Below are 27,454 nucleotides of genomic sequence, written 5' to 3' on the forward strand. Positions count from 1 at the left end.
CCACACACCCCGTCTCATAACCAGGTTTTTTATTTTATTGTTCTCTTCAGAAAGATTAGGTTTTGAAATGGTACAAATATGTACTTTTCCACTGGGACAACATTTTTGTAAGGTTCATAATTGGACCTTAAAACCACTGTTGTACCTTTTGAGTGTACAATTACATTTCTAACAGTACATCCATCAGTGAAGTCTCCCTTTATTACACAGTGCTACTAAACTGGCATGATGAAGGCTAGCACATACTTCCTCTAAGACCTGTGAAACCAGCCAGTGCATCTTTTTTTTTCAAACTGCCACTAATAGAACATCATTGGACAGATCAACATGCTTGGAGGAGAACACTAACTGCCAGTTACGTTATGTTATGTTAACAGATGCACTGATTGATGTGGACAGAGGAGGCCCATAATACCCATCCAGAGAGAGCAAGGTCATAAATGCCTTCTTGGACTCCTAGCCATACACACTGTCCTGACTTCAGCCATCTTATTGTATTGTTCTGCTGTAAAAGAATAGGTTATAAAACAGGTTAAATGTACCGCTGCCCTGGGTGAAACTCATTTAAGGTACATAAGTCACTGGTGTACCTTTGAGGGTACATTTACATTGTTTGCACCTTGATGAATGAAAGATTTACCTGCGCAGTACCTTTTTTTTTCTGGCAGTGTAGAAGGCTTGTAGAGCTCTAAAAAATTGAATACAATAAACTTGAACAGTAGTAGTTGAATATGGACAAAAAAGTCAAACCTTACATTCTGTACCAAGCTGTTCTCAGCTCATGCATTTTCAAGAACTGCCATAATAAAACCTAAACAAACTTCACTTTCAGTTAAAAAAAAGGGGTTAGGTACTTTATTAAATATTGAATTTATTCAGTAAGCAAAATGGTCAGTTCTAACAACTATGCAAAATATATGCAGCTAAGCACCTCTATGAAACCTATGCATAGGAATATTGCCTCTGGAAAATCCATCCTGGTATTCTGACCCTTGTCTCCTCCTGGACTGTGTGTGCATATGCATATGTTTGTGAGAGATTTGTGAGACTTACCAAGTCATAAGTGTGCTGGGTGTGTTGGGGTGTATTCGCTTGCTGGTAGGCTTGTGCTTCCGTTTCTCTGAGCTAATCTACATGTGCTACTCTTATGACTGATTGCCCACTGTTTCCTTCAGTTTACAGGCTGGACTGAGTACACCCTGCCAAAAGTACAACTATTTTTACCTAGCATGCCCTGCACCTGACCTGGCGGCCCGTTCACCCAGCAGGGCCCCTCGGTCAGGCCCCCTTACCTCACTCTCTCTGGCCTGCCTCAGCCTGATCCCGTCACTGCTGCATTCGTTTGGTTTTCAAATGAGTCCACAGTGGCTCTGAAGTAAATGAGCTCAGTGTTGTTGGACTTCCTTTTACAGTGTTTTGCTGGACCGCTCAGATGGACAGCCAAGAACGGTCAGTATCCCCATTGACTGACTCCATATTGTTGAAAAGTGCAAGGTACATCATTTGCTGTGTGGGATGGGCGGCAACCACAAAGATCTCACTGCAGTCCTGGATGCCTAGACATACACAGATCAGGCATAACATTGTGATCACCTCCTTGTTTCTACGCTCATTGTCCATTTTATCAGCTCCACTTACTGTATAGGTTCTACAGTTGTAGTCCATCTGTTCTCTGTGTACTTTGTTAGCCCCCTTTTACCCTGTTCTTCATTAGTCAAGACCCCCATGGACCTTCACAGAGCAGGTACTATTTGGGTGATGGATCATTCTAAGCACTGCAGTAACACTGACGTGGTGGTGGTGTGTGTTGTGCTGGTATGAGTGGGTCAGAAACAGCAGTGCTGCTGGAGTTTTTAAACACTGTGTCCACTAACTGTCCACTCTATTAGACACTCCTACCTTGTCAGTCCACCTTGTAGATGTAAAGTCAGAGACGATAGCTCATCTGCTTCTGCACAGTTTGTGTTGGTCATCCTATAGTCCAGGGGTATTTCATTAAAGTTCAATAAGGTCTAGTTAGGGAAAATATCCTCAAGCAAAGGTCCAGAACAGCATAATGTCTAACCTGCGTCATGATTCAGGGCCATATACTGTTTACTAGTAGTTATATCAACATCTTCTACAGTCAACAACTGAATGTCAAATCAAATAACCTACAATTCAGTAATATTTCAACAACGTTTATGGTTAGTTTCCAATTTTTAGAGTACACCATGTAAAATAATCCAGCTCACTTTCTTCTCTGACTGCTGTTTCTCACCTTGTCCCTCCCCTGTGTGTGCATCACTCACTCAAGTCTCAGTGCTCATCGTAATACACAGATCTGATTGGCTGAGTAACGTCACGTGTAATATTTACAACAAATACGATTTGTCTGTGAGTTTCCTGGGCCACTAAAGCTACTGTAAAGGATAGAACAGTTAAAAATAAAATTTTAAAAAGCCATTTAAAACAGGACCACCAGGTCAAAACTAATTCTCCATAGTTTATCGGTAAAGGTCCAGGTCCACGTAGGACAGAGTCTGGGGCTGGACTCAGACTGCGATCTGCCTCTTAGTGACCTATTACAGTATTACTGCAGTGCTGAGAATGATCCCCCCAAATAGTACCTGCTCTGTGAAGGTCCATGGGGGTCCTGACCACTGAAGAACAGGGTTAAAGGGGCCTAACAAAGTATGCAGAGAAACAGATGAACTACAGTCTGTAATTGGAGAACTACAAAGTGCACCTATAGAGTAAATGGAGCTGATAAAATAGACAATGATTGTAGAAACAAGGAGGTGGTCATAATGTTATGCCTGATCAGTATGCACCTGGGTATAAACCCATATCAATTTGGCCTGACCCATGTAACCTGTATGCTTATATATAGTCAGTGTGAACTGGCTGTAGGGAGTGGCTGCCATTTTGTTTGAGAATGGGTTTATACTATGAATGATGATTTTCTTTAACATTAGATAGCTAGTTAGGTATTTAGCTTTGTGTGTGGATTTTCCATGCGCAAGTCCGAAATATAATTGCCCTAAGTGGGTTTTCATAAAACTCTAGGTATCACTGTGAAGAGCACAGGATCCTGCAGTGTGAACAGCCTAATGTAATTAACTATCAAGCCTAAATATATAAAGGAGAAGCAATAAACCTCTTAATCTATAACACAGTGAGAGTGACAGAAGCTTAGAGAATGTGCTGAAGTGCCCTCTGCTGTGTGTGTGTGAGTACTGTGGTGGGCTGGCTGGGCCAGCTCTGTGTTGTATGTTCACTCTCCAATAGTGGCACAGTTCAGCATGTCCCACGTCAGCCAGAACAGCACAGAGGCCGATGCAGTCCTGGACAATAACATGCTGTGTTTTAACTCACAGGGACCCCACTTTCATATTCTAATCACTGTTATTTTAGACCAACTCTCTGTTCATCCTCCCATTGGAGTGGATTTGTTGTGATGGCTGGGGTCATATGAAAGTGTGCCCAGTACATGTAGAAAGGAGAGAAAGTGTGTATATGTAAGTGTGTGAGCATACTTTAGAGTATGTGTGCTGTTTCATTGCCTGACCTCCTGTGGCTGCCTGCTCCAGAAAGGGAAATGACTGTGCTTTTATCTGTCCTTTTGAAGTGCCCAAACTGCTGCCTACATCTGCCAACATCACAAACACTGACCAGCATTATCTACTCTCGCCAGTGCCACATGTTAACACTAACTATTCATGTGTGATGCGAAGACCAATCAAGATTTGGTAGTGTGTATATATAAAAACATAAAGAAAAAATCATAAAAATATAAGGTGTGCTATAACTTTTGCACAGGTCTGTGTTTTATGTTTTTCCCCAATATGTTAAATGAAACAAACAGTAAGTGTTAGTGTGCATTAAACTATGCACAAGTGTGTTTTCTTTAGAGGATATGCTAAATATTTGCTTAGAAAATCAACAAAACATAATTTGCCCTAACTTTTGCATAGGCCTGTATAACAAAAACCTAATTATGTTTAAATTGATCTCATGGGAATGTAATAATCAAACCTGGTAATGAACAACAGCGGTGTTTTCAATCCGGGAGACAAAGCAAAACCGACTACTGTAATCTACATTTTTGGTGATGGACTAAATAGAAGGAGAATGAAAATTGGATATCTGGCAAGTACCTGGGTTTAATTTACTGGTTTAATTTTAACCATAACACTGACTTACACAGATACTTTTTCACCTACAAATCAGCCAATCAAATTCTCTGCAAAACTACTTTATGGGATCTCCTCTGGAGAGGACTAATCCATCTCCAATAGGGCTCCATACTATATTATGAACTTGCCCCACAGTACATTCGTCCTTTGTTGATTGCCATATCAATAAATATTCCATCATATTCTGCAGAAAAGGAGTTTTTTGCTACTTAAGATCAGAAGGCACTCAGAGACCCAAATCAAGTTGATACGTAATAGATCACAACACTGAACACACAAAATTCCAGAAAAAAAGTTTGATTTTATGTTGCAGTGTTGACTGTTGGCTATACATTCTCAGTCTAATGTCATTGATTATAGTATTCACTTAAAACAGATAGTTAAACCTACATTTTGGAAGTTTTGAGGATTTGGAGACCTCTCTGATGTAAATGTGCAATTGCATGCAACACATTAACTAAAATTTTGTAACATTGTTTGTGCTTCTGACCACTTCCCTGAGAGGATGAATCTGATCATTGCAAATACATTGAAAGAGCATTCAAAGAGAACTCGGTCAAAACTTGGTAAAAGACGTTGCTTTCCAATGAATATTGTCATTATACCTTCAGCAGTGTAATGTTGATTTTGCACCTGAGACCTAAACATTGAGCCAGAGCTTCTTTTTGAGCCTGTGCATTGATATCACTGCATAAAGACTTCTGACATGATCTAAAAGACATAAAGACACAAGACATGATCTTGTGAAATCCAACCAGACTCCTCCGACTTTACAGGGTGAGTAGCACTTCTAACGCTAATGTTACTTCTTTCAATTTCCCCCAGATTCATACATAGTGCTGCATTAAAAATAAAGTTTATGTAGTTGTGAAATATTTCTAGCCATTATATCTGAGACGGGGCCACAGTGTGAAAGCTATACACCAGAATCTACATTTCAGCTCTTGTGCCAGGCAGAGAGATGTGAGGTTCCCTTTCCTTCCTTCGTCCTGGGCATCTCTCATTAGCAGGGCTGCTGTGAAGTCTCTCCAGCTCAGGGTGACAGAGCGCTGAGTGAGGCTCTCAGAGGAGAGCAGAGGAGGGAGATGGAGAGATAAGCAAGGACTAAAGACTGATAAACTGCAGAGTGAGTGGAGTGAAAGCACAGAATAAACTGAAGAGCACAGAGAGGTAATAAATCAGAACTTCCGAAAAATGGAGGGTAAAGTGAAGAGATTATATACAGGATGAGGACATAGAAAGAGGTGTCCAGCTCTGGTATTTGAGGGCCTTAGTACATGTGTGTTTGGTCATTTCCTGACTCAAATGCACCTGATTGAGGCCAAGAACCTTTACATGATGTTGAAGTTCTTCACATTCACAGATTTCATTTGTAAAACCATCCACTGAAGTGTTGGCTTCCCTAAACTGGATCTTGCATGCCACCTGTCCAAAGAACCTGTTTTTTTAAACCCATATTTTAGTTTACTGAATTAAGCATTATGCATTCAAATGTTGTCAATCTTACTCAATATTTCTGAGCTATGCTATAAGAAGCCTGTGGTTGAATTAAACTTGAGGTTTAGTTAATAATTTCAGTGTAGGTTTTAGTGGTAATCAGACCTTAGTCTCACAGAACCTTTATTCGTCTGGAGGTAATATCCTAGTAGGAAGCTAGTCTGCATCGAATTATCTTTATTTATTTATTTATTTTGCAATATTTTTAAACCTGTTTAGTCACATGAGTCAACAAATGCCAGTAAAGCTGCTCATTTAACCCCACCCTAACAGGCGCTGATCGATGGTCATGAAAATGTCATTGCAATGAAATGTAATGCATAAATATTCATTTAAGGACTGTTTCTATTGGCCCATTCATCATGAACATTTCACACAATGTAAAGGTCAGCTAGTGTTTTCAAATTATGTTAAAAACAACCAAAAAAATGGAGATACAAGGTTGTTCCAGCAGTGAAGAGATTACTTCACTAACATCATGTAAACATGTAAAAATACCACAGCATTACGGAGACACTGGTGTGCTGATCATCATCATGGTAGCTTAATGATTACTTAATTACTATGCCTCGCAGATTTGTAAAACTCACTCACTTTGCTAAAATCAGAAACCAGGTACACTTCTGTACACTATACTAAACAGACTTATGTGTAAATAGCAACATAACTATTATATGATACAACTTCAGTGTAGTAAAACGATCTTAAGATACATTATAAGTAGCCTACACTTGAACTTAAGTGCAGTTATCTATTAAACCTTCGACTGCTTCAGCCGCAAAGGGTTGAAGGTTTAATAGTTAACTTCTAGCAGGGAAACCACCAAACTGTATTGGACTCTGGTCTTCCAAGGCCAAAATCAGACACTCCTGCCATACAGGAACTAAAACCAGAAGCAGCTTTTGCGGTTTATCATGAATAAATCTTGATAGAAATCAGGCTAGGTTAGCTTGAAAATGAGAAGCCCCCCTTCCTCTCTGTCTCTTTTTTGGACTGTGGAAAGGCTGGAAATGACCCTGTCGTCAGCTCTGCCTGGCTGCGTGGCTGCTGCCAAGGCCAACATTATGTCATTCTGTACACAGCAAAAAAAACATATCCATACATCACATTGTTTGGCTCTGATTACGCTGCCGGTGACAGTCTCCTGCTTTTTTCCATTTTCACGCTGTTTCAAATGTTAGCATGATGCATGACCATACTCAAATGTAATTAAAAGACCCCCAAAGGGAGAAGAAACGCCCCATTCCATGCCATTCCAATCACATTAATACATATTCAGGCTCCATAATCAAGTCTTGCATGGGATAAACGGAGTTCTTCCTAACTTTTTGACTTTTATGCTAAATTTAAAGCATCTGCTTCTGGAGTCTCTTTGACTGCCTGTTGTTCTCACAGTGTTTTGACCCTAAGCTGGGCTATTTGAAGCCTGTTGGGCCTCAACATGTCAGATGTGCAAGGTCTTTCCAACCTGCTGGCCAGCAGCAAGATCCACTAATTTTATATAGTAGTTGTTAATGCTGTGTTATTGTTTAACCTCAGGGTCGCTAAGGGACAAGGGAGTGAGGCAGGGATCTTAATATTGTCCAAACACATCTTAAACATCTTCAGCGTTCACAAATATTATCTTTGTTTGATACAGTGTGGGAAATACTCGTTTATGTGTGTAGGTTGGGGATTGTATCTGCTCTTATGGTCTAGTGGGTTTAGTGGTGGAGGGGGGTCATATATGGTTTGGCATGACCCAAAGGTCATATGTGGTGTGTGGGGGGCTATGGCCAAAAGCCTGTGTGTGAACAGAATTTATTGGATTAGCAAATTATGCTTAAAGTGAAACAGTAAATTCTTGTAAGTTCTTGTAAAACTTGTTTTAATTGTCCTCATCTGATGTCTAGATTGAGATAATGGTGATGATGAGTGGATGTAGAACCATAAATAGCATCTGCGATTCCACGCAAGGGGGTTTATGTAGTGTCCAAGGAGGACATGTTTATCTGCAGGCATTTGGATTGACTTGCAGGAATACAGACTAAACCTGCAGTTTCTTCTCCAGTCTGAATATTTGTCAATTCAACAATCTGCAGAACTGCACTTCATCAAGTTATTAACAAAGTGCTCAAATCTGTCAGGCAAAAAATAAAAGAATGTACCCATCGGAGAACTGAGCGTTACTGAATTTGAAATTACAATGTGACCGTGGTGACCAGCATATCGAGGCGACCCTGCAAGCCAACTCCCACAGTGCCTGAAGGAGTGCACCTCCTTAATGAAAGAAAGAGTCAAGGAGCAGGAGGGCAGTCATTTGCACATTATTTTTCAAAATAACTTAAAAACCTCCAGCAATCCATCTCCATTTTGTTATCCTATGAATCATTTATTAGCTTATTAGTTATGAGCCCATGCTTTTGTTTGTATAAGTTTCAGAGGTTAGGAGGTCTGTGTTGGGATAGTGTCAGTCACCCGAGGGAAGGAGGAGAGCGAGGAAGAAAGTGAAAGTGACTGAAAGAGGTGAGTTGTTTCTGCAGGGTCTCTATGGTACAATCTGTTCCAAGCAGTTTAAAGTGTGACATATTTCATTCAATAAATAAGTTCAGAAATGGGTCCTCTGGCTCTACCACTGGCTTTCCTCTGATAGTAAAACATGTTGCCTGATTTCTGATAGATGTGGTGGGCCTGTAAAGGCACAGTGATGGAGAGATATACAGCTGGAGAAATGAAAAGTGGGCTAGAAAGGAAATAGAAGTACAGATAACGGGTACGTGGGGTGTACTTCATGTAAGAAATGAAGAAAAAGATGGCGACTTGCTCAGGAAATCACAAAAAAGAATGTCTGAGGATCTGATAAGGCAACTTGAGGTGTGCAAGTGCGCTTGTATGTGTTTATATGCGTGTGTGAGCACTGCATGAGGGTGTGTAATGAAGGGGGTGCATATGTGGGGTAAATGATGAAAGTGGGGGTAGATAGAGAGAGCGAGAAAGGGAGGGTTTTTTTTAATGAAAACCACATGTGCGCTGAATCTCCTGTATTGTTCACAACTCAAACCAGCTGGCCCACTCTTGGCTCATCCATCTAAATAAACATTCCTGCCTTGGCCTGGAGCTCTGCGGACCTGTTCTTCATTAGGAGCCCCTCTCTCCTCTTCTGTTACGCCGTACTTGAACGTTTCAAACGCGGAACACACGCAGAAAACAAAAAAGTCTCACTTCGCCCAGTGGTTAGGACGTTTGTCACACCTCCATGCCTTGTGCCTTTATTTTGGAGGTCTCCAGTTGTCAATAGCCAGAGATCAGGGCTGTTTGGGGTCAGCGGCGTCCAGATGTTTGGTGGAACAATCCCAGAATGAGCAATAACAAAGCTGTATGAATACACTGGCTTGGGTTCAAGAGCGCCAAAGATAGCTCACGGAGCAATAACATAGCCAGCTGCAAGATGAAGTATTAGATTATGCTTCAGATCTAAATCTTCAGATTGTAAATGTGGCTTTTTTTCTTCAGGCACGTGTGGAATCCTCAGTTAAACTCTGGAGAGGATCACGTAATATGTGTCCAGAGACTCTTTCTAATTAGTGAATTTAGCTACTTTGCTGACACAAGTGCTCAGTTGCACACATACAGCTTGTATAATCTCCCCTGAAAAGCACTGCCAATAGAACGGGATGATCTTGAGCAGCCACAGATGAACCTAAGGTCATCATGCCCTGTTTCAAGCATCTATTAGAGGGGTATAAAGCAGCTTTTGCAGAGCACTACAATACAGGACTGCAAAAATCTATATGGTTACTGATGATAATCTCAGAGTTTTTGCACAAACCTAAGCCTCACTAGTTCTCTTCAGTTTGGACAAACAGAAGATTGATCTGAACACAGTTGCAGTGGTTGATTACCAAGGTTATCTTTGAACAAAGTAGACATTCTCCTGCAGGTGCCTTCTAGAAATGAACCTCCTCACTGACCAACCACATTGATTATATAGAGAAGCATGGCCACAGGGAGAGTGCTGAACTTGTTCGGTCAGTCATGGTCAGCTCTTCTCACTCCCAAGCGTCTTTTCATCTGTCACCTCACAGCAAGAAGGGCCTGGGTTCGATTCCCCGGCCGGGCGACCAGGATCCTTTCTGTGTGGAGTTTGCATGTTCTCCCCGTGTCTGCATGGGTTTCCTCCAATTTCTCTGGTTTCCTCCCACAGTCCAAAGACATGCAGTCAGGCCAATTGGACATGCTAAATTGCCCCTGGGTGTGAGTGTGTATGTGTATGTCTGTCTGTTTGCCCTGCAATGGACTGGTGACCTGTCCAGGGTGTATCCTGCCTTCTGCCCGATGACTGCTGGGATAGGCTCCAGCACCCCCCATAACCGTGAGGGAGAAGCGACTTAGAAAGTGTGTGTGTTTGTGTGTGTGTGTGTGTGTGTGTGTGTGTGTGTGTGTGAGAGATTTATGTGTAGTTACTAGTTTAAAGTATTTAACATCAAAGTGGATTCCACACTGACTCACTGCTTCTGTGCTGAATAAAGAAAATATGTGACATTATCTATGAATACAATTAAAAGTGGTTAAATTGAATAGATTAGGTAGGGAACTCTTTGGTGACTTTGTTGATCAGTAAACTTACTTATGATGGCTTTGTGTAGTAAATGTTAACATTGATGATACTGCTCAAACACTAAATTAATTAAACATTGTCATGCTGCTTAGCTCACACAGAAATACAGTAAACATTTTCATTTTTGTTCAGACAGTGGAGCACTCTGTCAGAGTGATAAACATATAAAGATGACTAAAGCGCATAAATACTCTTGCACCATTAAGGCTCTTTTTGTGGGAACGAGGTCCATGGATTTGACTTCTTTAATTGTTATTTGTGTAGTTTTTGGAAGTTCACACCACTTTAGTTTCTTACGTGACTCACAATAACCAACATTATTGTCTTTACATGGATTGTTCTGCTGAATTGGTTCAAAGTCGGAAATCACTAATACAAATTATCATACCTTAATTGTCTTAAGGAGTGTTAATTGTGTTAAGGTCAGTGACTAGACATTCTTTACTGTCACTACCAATACAATAATAACACCTCTGAAACTTTACCAAAATGTTTCAGTGGCAACAAATATAGCTAATTTTGAGCATAACCCAGAAACACTAGCCAGTACTAACAGCTTTAAAAAGATATACACACTTAAAATTTTTATATTTTCATAAAAACACTGCAAAGTTTACGTAATTACAGAAAATATGCTATTGAATTGTTTGAATTGTAGTGACAATTCTTAAGGTTACTTTCTCACTTTCAGATTTTGGGATCTAACTGCTCACCATGTGGCCAAGAGGGACAGGGATGCAGTCTCATTTCCTGCTTTAAAATGCACCTCCTTAGGTCTCCACCTGTGGTCTAAAACTCTGTGTATTAGTAGTGAAATGAACACTTAATCTTGATAAATTAAAACCTTTAAGCTTTCACAGACATTAAAAAGATCTTTTTAAAAACAACAATAAAAATGCAAAAAATTGTAAAGAGTAAGTCTAAATTTGTCATTATTTTCAAATTTGGACAAATTCCCTGTCAGGAAGCCCATTCACACCACACAACTGAGGGTTCTAGTAGGCATCTGTGAGGAATTACATTGCTTTCCATGACCAAGAAAGCTAATCGCACATGAATCTGACCACCAGGGTGTTAGGATGCAAAAGATGACGTTATTGATGGTAACTGTAGTGTACTGTGAAACGTGACTCCGGCTCATCACTGTAAGGCTAATAGGATTGGGTAATAGCTTGGGCACCATGAGTGGTTTGGAATCTGCACACAGTATTTATTGCCCAACAAGCTCACAGTCCATTTGATGCCACTTCCAAGGCTTACTTCAGACAAACAGACCTGTTCTGGCTGAACCCGGGGGATGGTAGTGATTTTAGAGCATTAAATAATTGGTGAGGTAATGTAGCTGAAACAGCATGAATCCTGAAGTCTTAACACAGGAATAAATAGTCTCTGAATGGAAGTTTGGTCATATTATATTAATCCGCCTAGTCTCTGCCTGAAATGTTAAATGTTTCCAAATGGATTTGTCCAAGAGTTAAGATATTCCCACAGGTTTGCGCAGCACATTGAGGTTTTCGTCAAGTCATGTTGTACAGAAGAGGTTTGTACTTGGTCAGTTTTAGACAGCTGTTGATGGCTAAGACTGTGGCCTGAGGGCTCAAGTCTGCTCCATAATTTGCACACTTTACTGAAGAGCCACAGAGTGAGAGCACCCATCCAGAATAAACCTCCTTCAGTGAAAACAACAGGAATTGTTGTGGGGCGAAGGCTATGCAATCTCTCCAGCGTCCAGTGTCAGGAGCCAAGGCTGATCAGAATGTGTTTGCGCAAAATCTCCTGCCTCCAGTTCAAAACTAAACATAACAGCCTATAAACGATATTGACAAAATGACATGAACAACTTGTTCTCCCACTCTTTCATTTGTCCATCTGCTCTGCGATGCTTTACTGCCCTGCACAGGAAAACACAGACACGACTGAGGAGAAGACTTTCTTCTTCTTCTTCTTCTTCTTCTTCTTCTTCTTCTTCCTATTTCTCCTTCCTCTTCTCTTTCTCCTGTCTTTTTCTTCTTCTCCTCTTCCTCCTCCTCCTTCTTTTTCTCCTTCTCCTCCTTCTTCACTCTCTTTCTTTTTCTTTGTACCTTTCTCTTCCTCTTCTCCTTCTCTCCTCCCTGTCTCCTTTATCTCCTTCCACTTCTTCTTCTCCTCCACATCCTACACCTCCTTCTTCTTTATCTTCTTCGGACTTTGTTTTTCTTGCTATCCTCCTCTTCTTCCTTCTTCTTTTTCTTCTTCTTCCTCTCTCTGCCCTCCTTCTCCTCCTTCTGCTTCTTTTCATTTATCTCCTTTTTTCTTTTCATTTTTCTCATTGTTCCTCTTTTTATTCTTCATTTTCTTATACTTCTCATCTGCTCTATGTCCTTCTCCTCCTTTTTCTTCACTCTATCCTTCTTTGGCTTTATCATCATCTTCTCGCTGCCTCCTGCTTCTTCACCTTCACTTTTCTTCTACTTAATTTTCTTCTAATTCTTTGTCCGCTTCATCTTCACTTTCTGTCCTTCTCCTACTTCTTCCTCCTCTTTTCGTCTTTTTTCCATCTTCTCTTTCTACTTCTTGTCCTCCTCCTACTTTTTAAGTAGTTCTCCTCTGGTTCTTTATGGGGTCTGGTGGTTAACCCCCCAGCTGTGAGTATTTAGTGAATCTGTTTCTTAAAAGCTGCTGAGACGTGCACTTTTGCTCGCCAGTACAAAGAGATTCCTTATTGTCTCACGTTTAAGCGTTTTTCAGGATTTGTCCAAAAAGCAGAAAGGAATTCATTAAATTAGTCCATAAAATGTGTTGGTCTCTTTTGAATCAGCAGGGTCTTTGGGATGCGCTGAGATGCTGAGCATGATGACTAATAAGGGGAATGTCTAATGAGGACATTTATGGTCCAGCGTGGGTTTTCATTCTTTGTTAAGCAACAACAAAACATTCCCGTAAAACATCTTGTGTGTTTTTGGGCTGGAACAACAGCTGGACTGCTTGTAGTAATAGCTTGTCTTCTATCAGCGCTGCTCAGGTGGCCGTGCTTTAGCCTATTCGCCTGCTTAGTCAGGGCATGGTTCAATATACATTTGTCACACTACCCAGTTACACTGAATCACATCCTGGTCTGTATGTTGATCAGTCTTCTCAGGAAAGGCTTCTGTTCAAAATCACTTTGTTGGTGGAACAAATGTCCATAACTCTGTACAAATGCCCATAATTTATTACAGATACGCTGGATCTTCTCAGACCCTCTCAACATGTACCTATTTGAGTCGGTGACAAGTAAGATTTTAAAATCACAATTTCTAAATATCTGCAGGAGTCTATTAAATATGTTTAAATTTGTTCCACAGCTTTATTTAAGGTATGAAATCATTTTTAAACAAGATAATCAATTTTACCACCCAGAAAATGTCAAGTGGTGTAGCCACACGGTAATGAAATATAGTTTGTAATATATTTTAAAAACTAATTTTGTACACCTGTGTAGACTTTAGTCATTGAAATCAAGATTTTGCTTTTTACTAATTATTATACTAATCAATCATTTTCATGATTTTCTTGGGTCATCAGAATGTCTGCACCATATTTTGCAACATGCTCTGATTTTAAAAGTTTCAAAAACAAATTTGTGCCAAACTACTTTTTATTATTTTATTTGAATATAGTACCACTTTTAATACTTTACTAAATTCACATATATAGCTGGAGGGGCACACCACCTGTCATTTTTAGAATTTGGAAGGCAAAAAATGGCATGTATTTATTAAATTATTTAATAGGAAAATATTGGACTTGGACATAAGCATTGAATGTCATCGACCTATTCATGTAGTCATTTATTTTACTGAACTGGTCTTTCTGCTGTGTTACATGCCATACAGTACATTTAAATCATGGTTGTAGTTATACATTATATGTTTTCAGGACACAAGAACAAATCCCTTGTATGTGTAACGCATGATAAAATATAACTGATTGTTCATGAATTTGTAGGAAATAATTATATATAAATATTATATATAATACAGGGTGATTCAAAAAGATTCATCTGAATTCAAAGCGCATATTTTTGAAACCGTGAGGAACCAATCACATGCCAATTGAAAGAGGGGGTCATAGAGTTTCTGACTGTCATTTGAAGACGGCTGTCTTTAGTCTGTGAGGAGATGGAGACCCATGTGCAGGAAGCGTTTTGTGTTCTCCACTTCAATAAGAGTGACACTGTCATAACTGTGCAATGTGATTTTGGTTAGCACTGAACCTCCAACAGCTCAGATCGTTCGTCGACTCAGGATGAGATCGCATTGATATAGCCGTGAGTGCAGTGACACCCAACATGCTCAATTGAGTAAATCATGTTGGTGTTGTCCGTACAGCTGGAGGAGGTTCATACTGAGTGCTTGATAACATGTACAATATAATGCATTGTACTGTAATGATTTACAAGTGAAATGAATAATCCTGAAATCTTATGAATCTTTTTGAATCACCCTGTATATTCAGATTCAGATTCAGATTCAGATTCCTTTATTGATCCCAGGGGGGAATTGCAGTTGTTACAGTTGCAGCCATTTATGTAAAAAATAAACACTTTACTAATAATTTAAGACAATATATAGAATTTACAGTATGTACACCAGATTTAAGTACTCTACACACACAATTGTTGTTATTGCACATATGAACAGTTTTTGAATCACACACTGAGGGAGGAGTTATGGAGTTTGATGGCCACAGGTAAGAATGACTTCCTGTGGCGCTCTGTGGTGCATTTTGGTACGCGTATATACATAAGTATATGTGTTTTTTAATAATAACGTGTTTTAATATTTAGACCCAGCAAATCCACAAGCCATTAGTAACAGACAGTTCATCTGTGCTGGTGTTAATATCTGAAACAGGTAACCCGAAAGAATTACAAATTGGATTTTTTTCCACTGAAGAGGTTGAAAACCCTCTCTCTCCTTCACTTCACCCGAACTTGGAAAGTGTTTTACTTTGAAATGCCAAAAACAACAGGCGGTATAAGCGGCTCCTTAGAACAAGATCCCCCATATCCTGCTTTTTTTTTTGCTCTCAGTAGAGTAACGCTGAGTGAGGTGGCCAGGGTTCTCTGAACTAGGTAGGTGTGTGTGTGTGTGTGTGTGTGTGTGTGTATGCTGGCTGTGGTGGCCCAGGCTCCCTTGAATGAACCCCTCTGCCTCTTGAAAACTTCTCTTTGAAGGGTGTGAGTTCTTACACTGGTAGCCTATAAAAGCTTACTGGTGTCGTGTAGCTGGCCAAGGTAGCGCAGCAGTTTCTGTGGTCAGGTCAGCGGGTGAAAGGGAGAACTGGAGAGGGTGGTGCTTAAGAGAGAGTTTCTGCCCAGCAGGCTGCTCAGGCCGTGTTTATGTTCTTTGTGATTATGATTGGGTCAGCAGGTAGGAGAGAGAGAACCAGAGTCTCGCAAGTTTACCAACTCATACATACAGCGCTGTGCAAAAGTATTAGTCACCTGCGAAAATTAGAATTAAAGGACAGTTTATCTGGACAGTGAGCATTTATCAACTATAAAATACTAATGTAGTGATTTTAAATCAGTTTTGTAGAAGAAGAGACAAATAAGAACCTTAGACATCCTTTGCTCCCAGTCGTTACAATGCAATGTTGAGCTAAGATTACAAAAGAATTATAATTAATAACATGTTTAGGGTATTTTTTTATGTTAGTTTTATTGAGAACTATAAAAAGTAATGATGTGTATGAGTGTGGTGAATTATGATGAATGCGCTAAGAAATGTCTCATTTTTTTAATTCTGAAAAAAACATTAATCTGGTCTCTGTCTTGTCTCAGTCTTACCACTCCAGGTCTCTGTCTTGTCTCAGTCTTACCACTCCAGGTCTCTGTCTTGTCTCAGTCTTACCACTCCAGGTCTCTGTCTTGTCTCAGTCTTACCACTCCAGGTCTCTGTCTTGCCTCTAGTGGTCTTGATTACAACTCTAGAACCACCTATAGAAAAGTTACACCAATCAGGAGCAGCCCTGTTCAGCACTCAAGCCACAGGCCAGAAAAAAAAATATATATATATATATATGTCCTCTAGACCAAACACACAAACCTCATTTCCTCTAAAATAATCACAATTTGATTTAGTTTAAAAAAAACTGATGAATACATTTGTCATAATTATTATGTTACACATAAATACACATGCAGTATTTTTTTGTTTTGATGATTTGGTGATTACTAAGCAGAAGCTCTGTGTATGACTATCACTGGGTAAGAAATGTGTATGACTGCTGTTCAGACGATTGATTGGAACAGTGAACAATGAACTCCAACCCCAAAGCTAAAAGCTTTGTGCCTCAGTGCATGTGATCTTCACTCAGGCCCCAGTGAGAGTTTCAGGAGGTGAATGTGGTGTGTGTGTGTGTGTGTGTGTGTGTGAGGGGTGAGAGGTGAGGGGCTTTAATGAACTCTGCTTCAGCAACCAACAGTCTGGTATGTGTGCTTCAGCTATTGCTACCACAAACCTCACTGTCTACCCTTACAGAGCCCCACATCAGAGGCATAGCCAGGCCTATATATACTCATACATCATATACTCACTTTTTATTGGGATGTTTCTGTACACTGATTTCTGATGATGACTTTAGGCACCCACTTCTTTTTCTTCTGTTTCTTCTTATTATTATTATTTAATAATAATAATGATAATAATCTGATTATTTTCCATTACGTTTGGATTGCTTGTTTTTTATTAACAATGCTTAATAACATAAAGAAAATGGAAAAATAATACGCTTAATATATGAAAATATTTACAATATAAAGATGACCAATTACAAACTTGTGCAGCAGTATGATTTGTTTGAGATTTGTCCTCAAACCTTGACGTTCAGAAATCAAGCTTTGCTCCTCAGGAAAAAAGCGAGTGATTTTAGCAAGGAAATAAAAATCGGTACTCAAAGACTAAAAGCTATAAAACTAAAACACAGGGGAACAAGTAGTCAATGTAGAATGATGCAGTACATTGGATCAAATACAATGTATTTAAAACCTACATTGCTGTCCTGAGACTTTTCCTTATTTGACTTCTTTAATAAAAATCTATTGGTTTTCATGCCAAACCTAAAAGATCAATCTGGTAGAATTTTTTCTCATGAAAATATCTATTCAGTGCTTCTTTGTTCAGCCACTGAAGTTGGCTTATATCATCCTGGCTTATGCATCTAAGCACAGTATTGCTGCTATCTGTTTCTCCTGCTTCATGTCATTTTACCTGCTTTCTGCTTACACACGTTTGTTCTTGGCCAGCTGCAGCTTGTCTAGTGTAGTTGGAGAAAAGGCTTGCGTGCTACTCAGTTCAGATCCAGACAGTTCCTGTTCTCCTCAGATATGACATTTCCTCGATTTGTCACTGTTTTTAGCATATCTAATTTTCTTATCTCTCTGCATGGCAAAGGGTGTGTTTGTTGATGTGGAGAACATTTGGTGAACCTGTGTCACTGAGAAACTCAATCACTGCTGATAAAACAGCAGTAAATATGCTTGGGATCCTGGCTGCTTCATCAGATTAACTCTCACCCTCTGATGCTGTGCCTGAGTGGCTTTGTATGAGAGGTGTATTAATTTAGCATATTGAAATCTATGTTACTAACATCAGAGTCCCTTAAACAAACTCAGTTTAAAGCAATTTGCAAGCTTGTTTTCACTCAGATAAAATACTTCTCATTGTAGCACTTGTACCCAGAAGGATCAGCGGTTTAGAAGAATGCACTGAGCTGCTCTTCATGTTTTATTATCATGTTTTGCAGACCGATTTTCCCACTGTAATGCTAGATAACACCACTTACTTTGGAGATTTTATGTTTTCAGTTGTTTTACTGTTACACTGTAAATCACATCCCCTGTGGAAACATTTGAGTTTCAGTGGTGAACTGAAAGTGCTCAGTCTTCAGTTCAGGCCATAAATGTCAAATCTCAGTCAAACACCTAGGAAAAACAGTCAGGAGCATCATTTAATCACCTGTGAAAGTGTCAAATAAACAAGTCTCTCCTAAATCGGTTATGTGTGAAATTGAGTGAAATGCCATTTAAGAATGATCTTTTTTGTTGAAACCTTTTAATTTAACTTAACCTGTCCTAAGGGCCACAGAGAGGACCTCATATTTTTTTTCTCCATCCTTACTCACAATGCATTGAGATAATAAGGAAAATAAGGACCATCTGGAGGGCCTTCAGGACCAGTTTGAGACCCAGTAAGTTAGGCTATGACTTGTTTTTACAGTCAGTGGTGTATCTTGGTCTTCCAGAAGGACTGAAGTTTTTTTTTTCTTTTCTAAAAAGTTTGATCCCACACATTGAAATCAAAATGTGCTTAGTTGATTCCACTGTCACTTGCTAGGTAAGTTCAGCGTTGGAATAGTTACTCTAAAAAGTCATACATTATACATTCTAAGTTATTAATTAGTCATCACTGTTGGATCAAAACTGTGTATCTGTGTATTTATTTGTTACATAAAAAACTGTTTGAAAATGTTTATTCACTGTTAGAAATAAAGCTTCTGAGCAGGTCCAATTTTATTTAATCAAGGTACAAACAATGTTAATGTTCCCTCAAAGGTACAGCAGTGGTTTTAATTTCCAATTATGTACCTTAAGTTTTCTCAGGTGAAAAGCACATATCTGTACCTTTTCATAACCTAAAGCTTTAAAACAGAACGATAAAATAAAAAGCCTGGAGACGAGGTGGGGTGTGTGGAGTCCATACAACTTAGAAAATATAGTTAAAATGGATTATGGTACAGTTATGTTCCCTGAAAGGTACTGAGATGTACTCTTGATGGACCCATCTCAGTGACAAGAGGGGTACTGCTCTAGTGACAGTTTCATATCTTTAATTCTAAGAGTGTATATAGCACCAAAAAGGGTTCTTCTATTGTTACAATCTCAAGCGTATAATAATAGAAGAACCCTTTTTGGTGCTATAAAAAACATTTTCAAACAGGTTCTATATGGAACCATATGCAGATTGACTTTACAAAGAACGCTCAGAGAACCATCTTTAAGAGTGTACTCTAAATAGAGTCTAGGTACAGGGTCAGTGTTATGGCATAAAGCATATGGCATAAAATAATGAATATATAGTGTATTTACATCCATACTTAGGAGTACATATATTCTGAAGCTGTGCCTCATTTGCCACACCCTCTCTTTATAAATATACTGTTTTATTTTTATGTACAGCTGTACAGATGTAAAAGGTTACGTAACGTCTCATGGCTCTTATCTGTCTGCACACAGTTATGGGCAATGTGCACAAGCATGCGTAACCTAAGGCCAAGCTGGAGAGGGAATTTAGGACGCTGGATGCTTCATGTGGCGTGTTGGAGAATATGCTGGATGAGAGATGTAAGACAGCAGGGATAACAGTGATGTCATTATGTCAGTGTGTGTTAATAGTAATTCTACCCCAGAGCCAAGATAGTAAATTAACCCCTTTAAATCTCAGGTTTATTACATACTAAGGCTTATTATTCATTAACTTCAGGGGCTTCAGCGCAAACTTGTTAAGCTATTCTAATGTTATTGAAGCATTTAACAGATCTTTGGGGCTACCTTCAAGCCCTGGCCATTTAAAGGGGAAATCTAACAACTTTGCAAAATTACTTAATCATTTAATGGTTTAGATGTAAACAAAATAATATGTTGTCATGATTCAGACAGTACCCCAAAGCATCAGTAATATGTGATGTAGGACAAAATGTAATATGATCTGTAAAATGAAACACCAGGGGAAGTTGTGGGCTGGACGTTAGGGAACCAGCCTTGTGACTGCAAGGTTGCCAGTTTGCTCCCCTGAGCTGACGTGCCCTTGAGCAAGGCACCTAACCCCCAACCGCTCTCCGGGCATCATGGATAGGGCTTCACACTGCTCTGGGCAAGTATGCTCGCTGCCCCTAGTGTTTGTCTTCACTAGTGTGCATGTGGTGTTCATTCCACGGATGGGTTAAATGCGGAGATGAAGTTTCCCCATTGTTGGACTAATAAGGGTCGCTTAAAACCATATGATTCTCAAGGTAGCCAACTGATGCTCTCATGTCCAACAGCCCAGTCCAGTAGCCTCATATCCAGAAATGTGAGCTGTTAACATGTCACACGAAAACTTCATTCAGATTCTGAGATATATAGTGTGTTAACATTTTGTGTGTTTTATGCTTTATTGATACTGCATACTGAATTTAATACAGAGGAGACATATATGAGGTATTAGGATTTCAGACAGTGCAAGAAAGGGAGAAACAGTAATAAAAGTTCAGCAATAAATATTTTTTTAAACTTGCTTATACTTTGCAATACGTAAACCATTCTGATTTGAGACAGAAAGGGCGAAATGCACATTCCAGATGTACAGTAGTTTACTAGCTTTTCTGGAAGGAAAACATTACTACTGACCTTGAGCCCACTTCTTTGGCAGACACTGAAACCTGTTTGGACCAGAGTTTGACTTATTTCAGAGATATCCTTAGTGCATGAAGAGTAGCAAACTTTCTAGAAAAAGGATAAAAATGGATCAAACAGACATGTGTGGATCCTTTTAGCTGTTCTCTATAGGCCTGCTGTAATTACGTTTCATATATGGTTCTGTACTGACGGTTTACAGCAGATTAATAACAAAATTGTGCTGCACATGTAGTCAATTATTCAATTAAACATAGGAAATAAATAATAAATTAAACACATTTAAAGGGTTTTGGCATCGGGCCTTGCCAGTTAAGCACCTCTTCCCTTTTTTTCCTTCACCATCTCTCTGACCTGCTTCTTGTAAATGAATTCTAAATGGCTGCCCATGTAAACACAGTGCATATACTAACATTCCTACAGACAGTTGATTTGGTTAAAGGGCTCCCAATTCTGGTTACCAACATTAAAGCCAGCTTAACACAAGTCTCTCCACATGAAAGTCTGCAAGTAGCCAAAACCTCTGCATAAAGCTGGATTCCGTGACAATCACACTGCTACTCTAAAGGAGACCATCTGAGAGCTATGCTGAAAAAATTTGATCTTTCGGCTGGTCATAACTACAGTACTTGCAGCCAAGATGCTGACTGAACTGAGCAAATGCAAGAAACTGATCTGCATGATCTGACTACAGAAACATGATACTATGAAACCAAGCACAGCTCCCTCCGTTTCCCACATAGGATGTACAAATTATAGCTACTCCCTTGAGAACTTAAATACATTCTTCCCTGTGATTTTTTTTTTTTTTAGTAGAAGTATCTCACTTTATATCTGGTGAATGATTTTACTTTACTGACTTGTTTTTATGTAAAAGTATAAACAAAATATTCCTCTCTTTAGTTTTTGTTTGCACAGGTAATTGCCAAGGTTATAGCCAGCTCAGGGATACTTGTTATGACTGTATACATGGGGAAAAAACAAACCTGAAAATATTTTTGTAGTTTGTAAGCAACTTTATTTACTTTTACTTGAATAATTTCCTTTATTAATTCCTTAAAATCCCAGACTTGCTACATACTAAGACTTATTATTCAGCAACTACAGGGACCTCAGTACAAACTGATTGAGCTATTCTTAGGTTACAGTAAGTGTGTAATAAAGCTTTTGGCCTGCCAGCACCATTGTACTCATACTTACACAAATTGGCAGTACTCTTACTTATGTACTTATCAGTACTCAGCCTTTAGTGCCAAATTGCCTTGTAATAATTTGCTTTCTGTTTTGCTCTTTTCTCAGATCAGCCAGTCTTCATCTCCACCTGTCATTCGGTTTTAAGCCAAGTGTCTCTCTCCAGTCAGTAACGTAGACATTGTCAGTGCACTGATAAAGAAACCCTATTCAAGAAAACACTAAAGTTATATGCACTCTTTGTCTGTGTTACCGATGGATGAGCTGCATCATTGAGTGCATTTATTCTGGATTGACTGTTTCTTGGAGCAAGTCTTTGCTGTGGGGTTAGCCAAAGGTGACACAGCACTTCTCAATCTTAGAGCGTTTTTCTTCTACGCTCTGATTTTTTTCCTTGCACGAGGTTGGAATCAGGTCTAAATTTGGTCAGCCTGATCTGTGAACCGTGGTAAGGGAAAAATCTGCTCAGGTTTTGGATTCACCCAGGCAGTTTTTAAATAATATAGCGTCCCTTTGCCTCAGAGAATACACATGGTATAGCTGCAGACTTAAAAGCCAGCATGTAATGGAGAACTCATTTAGCGTACATCCCCTCGGTAATACTCACTCCTATTTAGATCAGTGGGCCGCCTCTGTATGCCTCCATACTGGCCTGTAGAAGTGTTTAAAGCAGTGACACCAGGGAGCTTTTTCATCCAAATCTGCACATATATCTCTCTACAAAAACACCAACTACTCCTCCACTGGATCATCGGCCTCCTCGCTCACACAGACCTGATCACACTCCGTCATATTGAGTTTCGTTTTATAGACAGATTGAGATGAATTTTGGCCTGATAGAAGAATCATGCGCCAATGCCGAAAGGGAGAATTATACCCAGAAACGCAGGCTGCTTGCAGAGGGACCTCATGGATTCTGACATATACTGACTATTTAAACGATATGTAATTCTGTAATGTTATCATAGGCTCATGATTCTGCAGGCTTAGCATGTTTGCCTTGTCACATATTACTAAATGTTGTTGAGTGCCCCCCATATTGAAACACTCCAGCATCTCTTTACTGGCAGTGAGGACAAATCAGGCATGAAAATGTGGTGTCTCAGCCAAGATATCAACACACTGAGCCTTTTAAAGCTAATCAGAGCAGGCTCCAGCTGCAATTCTGGCCCAGGCCAAAGAGTCTGTGCTCTACTTGATATGCGTACGTGTGAGTTCATGCCATCACTTTCTGTATTTAATATATGTACCTTCACTGGCTATTTTATCAAAAACATCTGCTAGTGAACTGACAAATCAACAATTGTTTGGCCAATTCCATTGGTTAAAAAAGTGCCAATTTAATTTAATTTCTGTTAAACAACATTTGCTGTTTGAATAGGTGAGTTTATCATTCAAGTTGTGGAACAAGTGGATCATTCAAGTTCAGGTAACTGGCAATAGGCCTACTATAAAAAAATAAAATAAAGCTTAAAACAGTGATGTTGGGACTATGTTTCAAGAGAGCAGTAGCACAACTACAATGATCTATGTACATTAATTATTTTACACTGGCTTTGAACATGACTCAGTTTTATAGTTATATTATGATGATATTTTGATGGTTCACATCCTTGAATTTAGGCAGTTAACTTGTTGACTAAAGAATATTGAATATTGATCAAAAGAACTTGCCTTAATTTGGATCCCTAACACCTACCAAACAAGTGTATGTTTAAAACATAATTAGACAAAATGGTCATTAAATGTAGGGTTCAGGATATTAAACTGGAACTATAAACGTATACATGAAATTGATATATTGATTGTGAAATTACGAAGTATATCCAGCTCATAAGGCATCTTCATCTGAGTGTAAACAACTGTACATAATATCCAGTACACATGATACACGATACCAAGACCAGCTGCCTTATTAGAGGAGAACCAAGCATGACAATCATGTGCATGTAACAGTATATGGTACACACATTAGTGTTTGATTATGAAATGGTCTGCTTACAAAAGATGATGCCAAGTTGTACTTAAGTAAAATAAAGAATTTCTAAGTGTAATTGCATGTCTCAGGCAATGTCATTGTAATTACAATGTTATTATAATGTTGTAACAATGTTATTATAGTGGTGGAGGATTTGGGCCTTGCACAAGAAATACTCTGCAGATAAGCTCCAACACAAGCATGCAGCATTGCAGAATCAGCACTTCCTAAAATGATACTATCAAAATAAATCCCCTACTTTCCCAGTTAAGCTGACGAACACACTCATTCTGATCATCCTGCACCCCTCTGCCTGTGTCTCTCCTCTGCTCTCTCTAAGGCTTTTTCTCTGTTTGCATTCATCTCTGCCAAATCCCATGTAGAAACTGTCCAGGATTTATGACCAGGCAAAAGTGTTGACAGTGAAGTTTAATTTGGCAAATTGATGTTTCTTTTCACCTCCAGATAAGAGCACAGGTCTCAGGTTTCCTTCACATGTATGCAGAGTGAGGTTTTTTAGTTTTGCCTGGTCTCCCATTGCTGGTGTTATTTCTCATAGTTCATGGGTCAACATAAGGGGAACCCACAATCTGATAGGTCATCAGTGACAGTGATGTAATACTTGTGTTACAGAATGCCCTGCAAATTAGATTTATGCTGAATGGGTCAAGTTACCCTACTCATTTTTCTGAAGGTAATTAAAAGTTTATTTGAATAAGCTTGTGTGTGTGTGTGTGTGTGTGTGTGTGTGTGTGTGTGTGTTTGGCGGGGGCGGGGGGGGGGGGGTGTTACAGTTACAAATGAGTGGTAGTCTATGGGGAGGTAGAGGCCTTTATGTTTGGGAAGTCATGCAGTCAGTGACTCAGTGACTGTTACACTGCACACCTGTGCTTTCTAATGATATACTGGGCCTGGCATACTGAGGATGAATGGCACCCACTCATAGCTTCAAACTTTATCTTTCTCACTCTCCTTCACCCCCCCCCCCCCCCACCCCCCCCATATCCTTCCTCTACTGCCTCTCTCTCCTGTTCGCCCACTCTCCGCTTCCTGCCCCTTAATTCTTTTTCCCAGCTCACCTAGCTTTCTCCTGTCTTCACTTGCTTTCCAGTTCCACTCTATGCTTCCTGTCTCCACTCTTTCCTTTTCTGTTAGAATGCCACATAGTCAGGAAGCAGCATAAATCTATGCTGACAACGCTACTGCATTTGATATTGCGAAGGTGGGATGCTCTATTCTAAAGGTCAGTAGATCAGTGGAACTGCATTCTCTGTCATGATGGAGTCCAATACGTTTGGATTCAGTTGGAGTGGTGTCTGAAATCCAGACCTGAATCATCCAAAATCAGATCAGTACCTGACCTCATTAATGTTCTTGTGGCTGTATGTAATCAAATCCTCATGGCAATGTTCCAACATCCAGTGTAATCTTTCCAGAAGAGTAGAGGCTGTTACTGTAGCAAACTGGGGACAGACATACACTTAAAAATGGCTAATGGCTTAACGTGTGTCAAGTGGGTGGTGCACAAATAAAATGTATTACACTGATTCTTTAAGTCTTCTTTATGTTTTGGCAATGATTATGCTCACATAACACATTTCATGTATGTCCACTCACATCTAACCCCTTAAAATCCCATATTCTCATTATTCAGTAACTTCAGGGACTTCATTGCAGACTAGCTAAACTATTCTTGGAGCAGTGTGTAATAACTTCTTGGGCCTGTCTGTGTGCTCTGGTCATGTAAGGAGCTCAGTTATGTAAATGTAATTTATCTTCAGGGTACCCTTGATTTTGAAAGAAATGTTGGATGAGCAAGTATCCTCAGGTGTTCTTAGTTTCACAGTGTAAGTTCAGAGTGGCTAAAAAAGGCAGGGGGCCTCAACACTAGAAAGGCAGAGGCCATTTTAGCCTTTGTGAAACTTTGAGACATGATTATTTCAACACAATAAAACCCTCATCTCTCCTGTTATCTCTTGACTTGACTGATCTCTTGAAGTAGAGCATATTTTAGAAAAACATTAATATGAAATCAATATTACACAGCACAAACAAGTTCTACGTGTTCCCATCTCAGAAGGCTCTTAGCGGTCATTTTGACCAGATATATTAGATTGCATTTGATCTCCATGAGTCGGCTCTTTTATCCTTATTCCAGTGAGTCACACATTAATTTAGCAGTGGTTATTTAGCAGCTTGTTCACTTCATCTGATTTAGCTAAAAAAGTATCTGCGGAATTGGCAACTACATTACAAAGTATAATCCAGTACAATCCAGCTGCACTGTGGGTGTCAATCCGAAGTGTATTTGTGTTTGAGTGTGTGTTCTTGCTCATTTTCATGAAGAGAGTAACACACAGTTGTCTTTGTCTGAACTGGCAAAAGTTTTTATAAGGGCTGTCTATAGATCTACAGATGTATAGAGTGTACATTATTAATCTAGTGAAACACAACAATGTTGGAGATTAGGGGTTAGGACAGTGTAGAGGGTTCAGTTTAAGTTTTTGGTTGAGGTTTGGGAAATTGAAGGTGAATATAGTAGGTTGAATATAAATTAAAGGCAATAATCCACAGAGCATGTACACTGGGCCATGCCAATAAAGTGTAAAGTATAAAGTCAGTAGTAACAGTATTCATTAATACAGCACATTTAAAAACTATGTGCAACCCAGGGGCGTTACACAGGTAAGAGCATAAATGAGAATGACAGCATTAAGCATACACAAAGTCAAAACAACATATTACCCGGAGAAATGAGTGGAAGACTTTAGAGCCCCCATCATATATATGACCATATCATATATCATACTACATATCATATATGTAAATAGAGGCCAGCCTGTAAGAACTACAAACCTGTTGGCAATTCAAATTACTTTTAGTCCATACACTGAAAAGTATCTGGTAATTGTACATCACTTATTTCTTGAATTTGTTTTTGTAGAAAATGTGATATTTTATTATGACTTGAATTCAATGAAAAGTCATTTTTGTGTTGTCAAATGGAAAAAATCCCTATTTTTGTCATGTTTTTGTCATTAACTGACATCAAAACAAACATAATTTGGAAGTGCAGTTTCCAATTTGTCAATATGAGTGTAAATCTAATGTAAATATGATTCATTATGTAAAAACTATGTAATTATCATGTAATTGTGTAGATACATTGAAATAGTATAGCAAATTGCAGTATAAGCTTATAAAGGTTAAATGGTGACTAAGCCAATGTAGACATGCTAAAATAGTTTTGATATATTTCTATTTTGAATTTGAATTTGCTGTCATTGGCTGAACTAGAAGTCATTGATGCTTCTGCACGTACTTACCTGCCGTGTTACCCCACATATCTGACTGTTACCTCATTGATCCCTTTCTCTGCCACTACACACCCTTTAACTGTTGCAGCACTCAGCACTTTAACTCATACTTGTAAGGTAAATTGTAAGGTTTACAGGTATGACTGTGTGTGTGTGTGTGTCTGAGTGAGTGATGGTAGGAATACATGTTTTATTTTATTTTATTTTGTTATATTTTATATTTACTGTATCTCTACCTGTGAATGTCTGTCTGATACTGTGCACTGTGAGCTCCTGTAA

This window comes from Pygocentrus nattereri, chromosome 4 (genome assembly GCF_015220715.1).
Source record: "Pygocentrus nattereri isolate fPygNat1 chromosome 4, fPygNat1.pri, whole genome shotgun sequence".
NCBI lineage: Eukaryota > Metazoa > Chordata > Actinopteri > Characiformes > Serrasalmidae > Pygocentrus > Pygocentrus nattereri.